The following is an 11,841-nucleotide window of genomic DNA, read 5'->3' on the forward strand; positions in this document are numbered from 1 at the left end:
CTTCTTCGGAGGCTATTTTTGGGAGAAAGGTTCTTCAGGCAGTGGTTCCTTCTGTATAATGAGCCTGCCTATCCCTCCCGTCATCCGTGTACTTTTGCTTTGGTATTGGTATCCCAGAAGTAATGATGACCCGTGGACTGATCACACATAACAGAAGAAAACATAATTTATGCTTACCTGATAAATTCCTTTCTTCTGTTGTGTGATCAGTCAACGGCCCGCCCTGTTTTTAAGGCAGGTGCATATTTTTTAAATTATAATTCAGTCACCACTACACCCTTGGTTTCTCCTTTCTCGTTGGTCTTTGGTCGAATGACTGGAGGTGACGTAGAGGGGAGGAGCTATATAGCAACTCTGCTGGGTGAATCCTCTTGCACTTCCTGTAGGGGAGCAGATAATATCCCAGAAGTAATGATGACCCGTGGACTGATCACACAACAGAAGAAAGGAATTTATCAGGTAAGCATAAATTATGTTTTCCTGAGCAGACAGACATTTCATCCCGGGGAGTGGGCTCTCCATCCATAGATGTTCTCCATGTTAACCCTCAAATGGGGGGTGCCAGAGTTGTATCTGATGGCGTCTTGGAAGAATACCAAGCTTCCAAGGTATAGTTCAAGGTCAAGAGATCCGCAGGCTGCCCTGATAGATGCTCTGGTGGTTCCTTGGGATTTCAGTCTGGCATATCGGTTCCCTCCGTTTGCTCTCATTCCACGAGTCATTGCTTGTTTCAAACAGGAGAGAGCATGTGTAATTCTAATGGCTCCTGCATGGCCTTGCAGGATCTGGTATGCAGACCTAGTGAAGATGTCATCTCTTCCACCTTGGAGGTTGCCTCTGAGGAAGGACCTTCTAACTCGGGGTTTATTCCTTCATCCAAATCTCGTTTCTATGAAGCTGACTGCCTGGAGATTGAATGCTTAGTTCTGTCTAAGCGTGGTTTTTCTGAGTCGGTCATTGAGACCATGATTCAGGCTCGAAAGCCTGTTACTAGAAAGCTCTATCATAAGGTATGGCGTAAATATCTTTATTGGTGTGAATCTAAAGGCTACTGTTGGAGTAGGGTCAGGATTCCTAGGATTTTGTCTTTTCTCCAGGAAGGCCTGGAGAAGGGATTTCTGCATTATCTATTTTGTTAGACAAGCATCAGGCAGATGTGCCAGATGTTCAATCTTTTTGTCAGGCCCTGGTCAGAATCAGGCCTGTGTTTAAAACTGTTGCTCCTCCTTGGAGCCTTAACCATGTTTTTAAAGTTTTGCAGCGGGCTCTGTTTGAGCCATTGCATTCCATAGATATTAAGTGGTTATCTTGGAAGGTTTTTTATTGCTATTTCTTTGGCTCGGAGAGTCTCGGAACTCTCAGCTTTGCAATATGATTCGCCTTAACTTATTTTTCATGCTGATGAGGTGGCTCTTTGTACTAAGTTGGGTTTCTTCCTAAAGTGGTTTCGGATAGAAATATTAATCAGGAAATTATTGTTCCTTCTCTATGTCCTAATCCTTCTTCTCATAAGGAACGTTTGTTGCACAACTTGGATGTTGTGCGTGCTCTAAAATTCTTCCTGCAGGCGACTAAGGATTTTCGCCAGTCATCTGCCCTGTTTGTTTCTCTGAAAAGTGTAAAAGTCAGAAAGCTACTGCTACTTCTCTTTCCCTCTGGTTGAGAAGTATTATTCGTTTTGCTTATGAGATTGCTGGTCAGCAGCCTCCTGAGAGAATTACGGCTCATTCCAGGAGGGCTGTCTCCTCTTCTTGGGCTTTCAAAAATGAAGCTTCTATGGAACAGATTTGCAAGGCTGCAACTTGGTCCTCTCTGCATACTTTTTCAAAATTTTACAAACTTTATACTTTTGCCTCGTTTGTGACTTCTTTTGGGAGAAAGGTTCTTCAAGCGGTTGTGTCTTCTGTTTAGGTCTGCCTGTCTTGTTATCCCTTTCTAGTCATCTGTTTTCTTTAGCTTGGGTATTGGTTCCCATTAGTAATTTATGATGATGTGGACTCTCCATATCTTAGGAAAGAAAACAAAATGCATGCTTACCTGATAAATTTATTTATTTCTGGATATGGATAGTGCACGACCCCACCCTTAATTTCAGACAGTTATTTTTTACTAAACCTCAGGCATCTCCACACCTTTGTGTTATTCCTTTTTCCTTTCGGGCGAATGCCTGGGGATTATGGGTAGGAGAGTGACACTTAACAGCTTTGCTGTGGTGCTCTTTGCCTCCTGCTGGCCAGAGGTGATATTTCCACTAGTAATTGGACTCTCCATATCTGGAAAGAAATTTCAGGTAAGCATAAATTTAGTTTTTCTTTTTATTGCTTTACTCAGTAAACCTCTACTAAGTATACCTGATTTCCTGGTATTGTATTAGAACCACCATATAGCACCAGACTATAATGAATCTCAAAGTGTAATTGTAAGTAGGTGTATAGTAATCCACTTCACTATTATCATGTGGTAGAAGTATTCCTTTAACACATTAATCTATACAATAGGTAAAAATACTAGTAATCACCTGTGATAATATTCAGATCGCATTAACGTGTACTATTGGATTTAAAATAATCTCATTAGTTTGACATTTGAACCATACAGGTTTATATCTCGATATATGGTGATAGTACTGTTTGTTTATATGGTATATTGACCTTTGATTTTGCAAAATTAATACAAAGTATTGCTGGCTTGGCACATTTTATTTTCATTTTAAAAGTTTAATTAATTGAAAATATAATAAGGTATAGTCAACTAATCACTTATTCAAAGAGGCAAATACTGATGGATACATCAGTATTCTCTACCCAGTATTTCTGCAGAATCCGGTTTATATGTATTGGGCTTATGTGTTCAGGGGTCTCCATATAAATACATATAGTATATCTGCTACTGTCCCTTTAAGCAATATAGATGTGACAAACTGTCACTATCCACACAAACTACTGATTCCCGTCCCGTGTAACTCCCCTCAAGTCAGGCATACCACATCCACCCTCCTATATCTGGTTGTGATTAATAGTCATTACACTATCCCTAAAATACACAAGGATAAAAAAAAAATCCTTATTATGTAATATCTTGCAGTGTGGATGGATGTGATTGTCCTTAGCTGTACATACAACAGCAAATAGGTACAAGGATTCTTAGTCACAATCCACACACACAATATTACTAATGAGTTAATATTTTAGGTCTAGCTTTCGATTACTAGATGGCAGTACTATAAAGACCCAATTGACTTACAAACATAAGGATACAATGTAAACATCCATCAGAAAGCTACCTTGTTACAGTTTTTTAGCAGGGGAAGAGCTATAAAACATCCAATTTATTGCAATATTAATATATTTAGCCACCAATCAGCAAGCGCTATCCAGGTGCTTTAAGCTTAAATTCCTGCTTTTCAAATAAAGATACCAAGAGAGTGAAGAAAATTTGATTATAGGAGTAAATTAGAGGGTGCTTAAAATTGCATTCTCTATCTAAATCACGAAAGAAAAAAATGGGTTTCATATCCCTTTAAGGAATGGTTCTACAATTCCACCTTATACCTTTTATTGTGTATTTTGGGATATATGGCATTCCACATAACTTCTCCAGATTGTGTAACAATCTAGTAAATTAAATTTTAATAATAATACTGGAATACCATATCTTTAAATTTCATGAGTCATTCTCTTTGGGATATTTTAATTTTTTAACTTATTTTTAATTTATATTCCTAATAAATATTTTTATTTTTAAATATACTATTTGACTAAGATACACACAAGGACAAAGAGTGCTTAAAGGGACAGTCTACTCCAGAATTGTTGTTGTTTAAAAAAAATAGATAATCCCTTTATTACCTATTACCCAGGTTTGCATAACCAACACTGTTATATTAATACACGTTTTTCCTCTGTGATTACCTTGTATGTAAGCCTATGCAGACTGCCCTCTTATTTCAGTTCTTTTGACAGACATGCATTTTAGCCAATCAATGCTCATTCCCGTTGAGTTATTTATCTATACGACACACATTAACTAGCAGTCTCTGTCAAAATACACTGAGATAAGAGGCAGTTAAACGGTATAGAAATTAGCATATGAGCCTACCTAAGTTTAGGATTTGCACAAAGAATACAAAGAGACCAAAGCAAATTTGATGATAAAAGTAAATTGGAAAGTTGTGTAAAATTGCATGCCCTATCTGAATCATGAAAGTTTAATTTTAACTAGACTGTCCCTTTAACAAGGGTATCCTGCTCCAGTTTCTCTAACTGGAAATTGTATATAGTTTGGCTGTTTTGATACTCAGCACCTATTTTCTCTCATAATATTAACAATAATATATAGTGGTAGTTTTGGAAATTACTACCCAAAATGACATAGAGCTGGTCCTTTTTTGGATAATTAAAGTAGTACCTGTGATCCCTTTTGGAGTACAGAAAAATAGAGATGCATCATTCATCACTAGGATAAAAGAAGAAACAGAGGCACCAATGTGGCCTAGTAAAGGCTGCACAATTGAAGAACAATGATGTGATATAAATACTCACAAAGGTGGGGCACCCAAAGGTGCAAATAGCACAGGCTGGATCAATTAGCAGTGGTCCAGCTCACTGTGTGCCCACAGCGGAGACACTGAAACGATAATCAGCAGACATCAACCAGGTTCCTATTCCTGCTGATAACATAAAACGAAGTCCTTAGCCCAGTACAGTTTTGATACAGGAAATGGGTAATTACTGGTCAAACTTACACAAAGCATCGCTCCTCCAGGTGCAGTCAAAGCAGGCTGGGACCCCTCAGTCACCCAACAGACCGTACTGGATATAGACAATAACCGCTCACCGGCCAAACGGTATATGTCCAAGAGGAGAGAATTAGGAATAGTCCAAAATAAAAGCAGCAAGTGTATTAAAAAGCTTAAATTTGATGAAAACAGAGCGGCGCATTTCTCAGCCTCCAAAAGGGCTGTTTCCTCAGGCTATACCCTTATTCATCACTAAAGTGCTACAAGAAAAAAATGTCAACTTTAGATGGAGCTTTCCATTTAGGTTGCTTGTCTCTCATGAAGGATCTACTTGCATGTATAAAGGTCTTCAAGAGTTACACTCCATGGCTAAAAACCTAAATATCACTTTCAAAGCACCTAATAACTCTGCCGTAGGTTACAATCAGCTTGCAATAATACCTTTGCAGTCACCGAGAGAACAAAGGTAGAGATGGCACAAAGTTCCATCTAGAAAACAGAAAAGCTCATCTGACCGCTACTCCAGAAGGACTGTCTTGAATCATCTGGCTGAATATGCAAATAGGTGAGACCTGACCTATGTACTTAGCCAAACGGTTGTGTTTTTCCTTACTCTGCATTAGTCTGTAGAGACGCATTGAAAAGCAAAAACAGCAAATTATATGTCTCTCCAAAAGAAGAATATAACAGATCTATCCTCATGAAGATCTAAAAATGTTTTATGGCTCAATAGAATCTCCACCTTTTAAATGAATGCTCTCCGAAGAATGGGTTACCTTCTACAGGCATTGGCAATTCCATTACCTTCTACATTTTTGTTGAATTTAAAAAATCAGTTATTTGAGGGGGGTTTTGGGACAGATGTCAGGCCAGAATTAAAAAAAAAAAAAAAAAAAAAAAAAAACTTGTGTATACCATTCAAATCGAGAGGCCTGGGTGTCCCTAATTTGTTAAAATATAGGCAGGCTATGTTTATACAGAGGGTGTATAAGGCCATAAAGTATGGGGCAAACTAAGTGAGGCCACACATATGGGTGCATGTTGTTGACAAGCGCCTAATAAGATCTTGCACTTCCATATTTCTAATGCTATTATAGAGGAAACTTATGCAGTATGGGAAAAGGTCCTGGTAGTGTATCCACACGTCTACTCTATGTTTTCTACTTTTACTCCATTAACAAATAATTGGGAGTTTGTACCAGGTTTGGGACATATTGGAAGAATTATTAAAAAGGAATAATAGAATTCTGATGATATATCAGTTGGAAAATGAAAATAAATGTTTTCCCCTGAGAAATTCGAAAGATAGAGGTCTAGACATATTCAAACAATGGTTTATTCTGTATCAATGTTATTCGTACATAAGGAGACACCCAGAAAATAGGAAAATCTTTTGGGTATTAAAAACTTAGGAGAAGTTATGCAGCTCTCCGACTCTTATAAGACATTCCCTCTCCTTAATATATTCAATATTACCCACAGGTGGAGTGTGGAGCTTGATATATTGATAACTCCAGCAGATGCCAACCACATATTTTCTAATATTTTTAGGTTCTTTGTATCTAGTCAACTTTTGGAATTAAACTCGAAGGTCCTGATCACATATGCGGCGTCCGGCGCAAAATCCAGCATCGGCAATTATTAGTCGAATCGAGCAATCACATATATGGCGTAGCATACATGTTCCGCGCATATATTTTACTCCCATAAACTAACATAGAACTGACGTCACAAGTCAGTATCACATATTCAGCGCAAGGACTTGCGCGCAGAATTGAGAAATTTTACTTCAATTCCACCTCGCCACATATAGGCAGGCGCAACAAGCCTTGTGCTGACTATGAAAGTACCGTAACCCCTGGAAGCCGTAACAAACACCTAACGCATGCTTGAGCTCAACCTCTAAACCGCCATCCCCCCACATCGCAATAACTAATAAAAGTATTAACCCCTAAACCGCCAACGCTCCACAATGTAAAGTACCTAATAAACATATTAACCCCTAATCTGACTTCCCCCCACAGCATAAACTACCTAATAAATGTATTAACCCCTAATCTGCCATCCCCACACATCGCATAGTACCTAATTTACCTATTAACCCCTAAACCACCAACCACCATAAAGTATGTAATAAAACTATTAACCCCTAAACCGCCAACCCCCCAGATCGCAAAGTATTAACCTAATAACTAAGCCCCCTAACCTAACACCCCCTAACTTAACCCCAATTAAAATACACTAACATAAAAAAACAAAATACCTTAAAAATTAATTTGAAATTATCAAAAATAAAAAACATAAATTACTTAAAAAATACCTAACATTAACCAAAATAAAAAAACTAACATTACATTTAAATAAAAAAAAGCTAAAATTACAAAAATAAAAAAGCTAAGATCACAGAAAATAATCAACTAAATTATCAAAAATAAAAAGTTATTCCTAATCTAATACCCCCTTAAAAACAAAAAAAGCCACCCCAAAATAAAAAACTCTAATCTAACAATAAACTACCAATAGCCCTTAAAATGGCCTTTTGTAGGGCATTGCTCTAAATTTAACAGCTCTTTCTTTCATGTAATTGGCAAGAGTCCATGAACTAGTGACGTATGAGATATACAATCCTAGGAGGGGCAAAGTTTCCCAAACCTCAAAATGCCTATAAATACACCCCTCACCACACCCACAATTCAGTTTTACAAACGTTGCCTCCTATGGAGGTGGTGAAGTAAGTTTGTGCTAAGATTTCTACGTTGATATGCGCTTCTCAGCATTTTGAAGCCCGATTCCTATTGAATGCAATGTTTTTCCTCGCTGGAAATCTATTTCATAGGTTCTCTGTTATCGGTCGTAGAGATTCATCTCCTACCTCCCTTTTCAGATCGACGATATACTCTCATATTCCATTACCTCTACTGATAACTGTTTCAGTACTGGTTTGGCTATATGTGGATGGGTGTCTTTCGGTAAGTATGTTTTTCATTACTTAAGACACTCTCAGCTATGGTCTGGCACTTTATGTATTAATATTAGACATGTGCATGGCGAAAAAATTTGGTTCGGTTCGGATCGATTCGGAATTTTTCGAAGTTCGGTTCGGATCGATTCGAATTCGGAAAATTCTGAATCGATTCGTTTCGGATTCATTTCGGATTCATTCGGATTCGAAGAAATTCGGTTCGATTCGGTTCGATTCGGTTCGTAAATTCGGCATTTCGGTAAGTGTTAGGTGGGATTAGACTAGTATTATACTGTATATTAGGTGTTAACCTAACATACTGTACAATACTAGTGTAATCCCAATGGCCATCCGAATTTACGAATCGATTTTAATTTGGAAATTCGGTTTGATCCGAATCGCCGAATTTGCCGAATTTTCCAAATTTCCGAATCGAAACGAAACGAATCGCACATGTCTAATTAATATAAAGTTCTAAATATATGTATTGTACTTATATTTGCCATGAGTCAGGTTTATGTATATTTCCTTTTGCAGACTGTCAGTTTCAGTTTGGTAAGTTATTTGTCTTACCTAGGGTATAGTCCTTTTTTCAAATTGACTGTTTTTTCTTTTAATTTTGCGGGCAGAATTAGGCTTGCGAGGGCGCAAAATACAGTTATTTATTGCTTCATTCTTGGCGCGAGAATTTTTTTGGCGCAAAGGTACTTCTTTGATGACGCAAGTTTGTAATTTCCGGCATCTTAGTTGACACCAGGATTTCTTGAACAAGGTTGCGTCTGTTATGACGCTTGTTGCATCATTTCCGGATGCTGTTGGCGCCAAAAAAAATTAAACTTCCTTTTGCATCATGCGTCATACTTGGCGCCAAAAAATGTAGTTTATTTTTCACCCCACTTCCTATATGCCTCTTGCCTTCTATATGCTCAGAAGGCTATGCTGTTTGCATTTTTTCCCATGCCTGAAACTCCCATATAAGGAAATTGTAAATTTTGCTTTAATGTTGTTTTTTTGCAAGATGTCTCAATTTCATCCTGTTTCAGAAGCAACTGTTGGAACCTTGCTGCCTGATCACAATTCTACCAAAGCTAAGTGTATCTGTTGTAAGTTAGCTGAGATTATATCTCCAGCTGTAGTATGCAACAGTTGTCATGATAAGCTTTTGCACGCAGAAAATGTTTCCATCAGTACTAGTACAGTTTCTGTTGTTCCTTCAACATCTAATGTACATGATATCCCTGTTGATATGAAAAATTATATTTCTGATGCAATACAGAAGGCTTTGTCTGCTATCCCGCCTTCTAATAAACGTAAAAGGTCTTTTAAAACTTCTCATAAAATTGATGAAATTTCTAATGACCAACAACATACTGAAATATCCTCCTCTGATGAGGATCTCTCTGATTCAGAAGATCCTACCTCAGACATTGACACTGACAAATCTACTTATCTTTTCAAGATTGAGTATATTAATTTCTTGTTGAAAGAAGTGTTGCTTACTTTGGATATTGAGGAGTTTAGTCTTCTTGATATCAAAACTAGTAAACGTTTAAATTCTGTATAAACCTTCTGGGGTTATGCCTGAGGTTTTTCCAGTTCCTGATGCTATTTCTGATGTGATTGCTAAGGAATGGATGAAACCTGGTGGTACTTTCATTCCTTCTTCTAGGTTTAAAAGGTTGTACTGTAAGAAAATACACTTAAACAAAGAAGGATCTTATGTTAAAAGTTATTCACTTTGCAAAATGAATATATATATATATATATATATATATATATATATATATATATATATATATCAAAAATGGGCCCTGTGCAAACAAATCTATATATAATCTCCTGTATATCTATCATGACCCTCCAGGAACAGACAACAATACTTCCTTCATAATAATTAATCACACATTTATTAAAGAAAGATAAATAACAAGATTACTTGTTATTGTTAACAAGGTTAAAACACTGAAAAACAATTTAACAGTGAAATAGTAAATAAAATGATATTACCCCGTTTGCTTCAACTGTGGGAGGCCTTAAATCATGGAGTGTAACTTGATGTTTTCCCTTCAGAGAGGCACTCTAGCTACTGTCATCTCTTATGCCTCTTAAATACCCTTTAAGATCGCTGACAATATACTTTTGGCCATGTTCCAAATAAGGTAGTCTGAACTATAGTAGGCTATTGCAACTCTCATCATTCCTTTCTATCCATATATGATCTCATCCCTTAGCATGTATAACTGACCACCTCAGCATTACATCATGCCTAATGTTAAAATAGTCAGAAGAATACACAACCTCTCTGTAACAATAAGGACACAATTTTTATACTCATTAAAATCTTACAGTCCACCCCTTTGCTAGGCCTTATAGTGTAATGGCAAGGTTTAGCACATTACTTTATAAACTATTCTCTTAATACAAAAATTAACATAAACAGAACAATTATACATTTAAAAACAATTAACATATTAAAAGTAAAATCGTACAATCCGATAGTGTAAAGTTCATTTGTTCCCAAAATAATGTCATTGTCCTTGACTTTCATATTTTGCAAAAACAAACTTAATAATAGATGTTTCTTCGTCACATTTAACCCATTTTGTATAACTTTGTAACATTAGACTGGCCTTTGTCTAATGCCATGTTAATACGTGCAGGATCATAATATTTATTTCGATGTTGTTGATTGTCCTCATCATTTTCCAAAATATAGTTCAGTTACATACATTGACTTTGATACCACAATCATCTTTAAGTTGTCTTAGTCAAACCCAAAGTACCCATGCGGTCCTCTGAAAATGCAAAAATAATTTCGTCCAGCAAAACCCTCCATAATCAGTCATAACAACAATAGGATATGGATTTTCCCAACTTGAAGATAGGTTGTCGTCTTTCTGGTATTTCTTCAGATTCTTTCTAAGAAAAATCAAATGCACTATCTGTTAATTCACATATTTTTAAAATCATTTAATATAATACCATTTAAATAGTTTTTGTTTTCTTATTCGTTATTTCAAACAAATAAAACAACAAGATTATCTTTATCCATAATACAAAAAGAACAAGCCATTTTAGGAACAAATGAGCGACTTTTTTAGACATAAAATCTCTTTATCATTACTAAAACTATTACATTCAAAAGGTCTAACATTTTGTCAAAATATGTTTTTATTTGAGCTTTACTCCTTACAATATTTTGAGCTACCAACATATTTACATTAATAGGCTGTGATACTCGTTTTCTTCACAAATGGAAAGAAAGTGATCAGATAGGCATAATTTATGTTTTTATCCAAATTTCTTTTATTGCCCCTTGTAAATTTGGAGTATCAATTGGAAGTAAAGTCCTTCCAGGTCTTCTCATTAGTCTACCAGTCATTACTTTATATGGCGTGACACCTCCTTTCTACTGCTCCTGATGATTGCGGTCTATAAACAATATCACCTAGATTTACAGTTTTGCGTTAGAAGGGGTGCGTTAGCTACGCGTGTTTTATTCCCCCCGCACCTTTTAAACAACGCTGGTATTTAGAGTTCTCTGAAGGGCTTATATATCCGCTCTCCTCTTTCTGCGCCTCTAGTCTGGAGTCTGACTGGCCCGCCCTTGCCCCCTGGGAATCATCTTGATGAGTGAAGTGTGAGTATGTATATATATATATATATATATATATATATGTACTGTATATATATTCACAGATGATAGATCACAGTGACACAGACAGACAGTTTAACACTTATGCCACCCGCTGAGCCTGACAGTCAGAGGGGAATATTCAGAGACAGTGTTTCACACTTATCCTGCTGAGACTGACAGAGGGGGAAGGCAGACAGGAGCGGCAGTCAGCAGAGGTAAAATAATAATAATAATAGTCACTGACTGAACTGCCGCCCCCTGTCAAGTGCCGCCTGGGTCCGTGGGACCCTGTTGGTCCCATTGATAAGCCGGCCCTGCGCATAGATCAAGGTAAGTTTTCAGTTTCTTGCTTAAAGGGACACTGAACCCAATTTTTTATATTGTGATTCAGATAAGGCATGCAATTTTAAGCAACTTTCTAATTTACTCCTATTAGCAAATGTTCTTTATTCTCCTGGTATCTTTATTTGAAAATCAAAAATGTAAGTTTAAATGCTGGCCCAT

This window comes from Bombina bombina, chromosome 1, assembly GCF_027579735.1.
Source record: "Bombina bombina isolate aBomBom1 chromosome 1, aBomBom1.pri, whole genome shotgun sequence".
Taxonomy (NCBI): domain Eukaryota; kingdom Metazoa; phylum Chordata; class Amphibia; order Anura; family Bombinatoridae; genus Bombina; species Bombina bombina.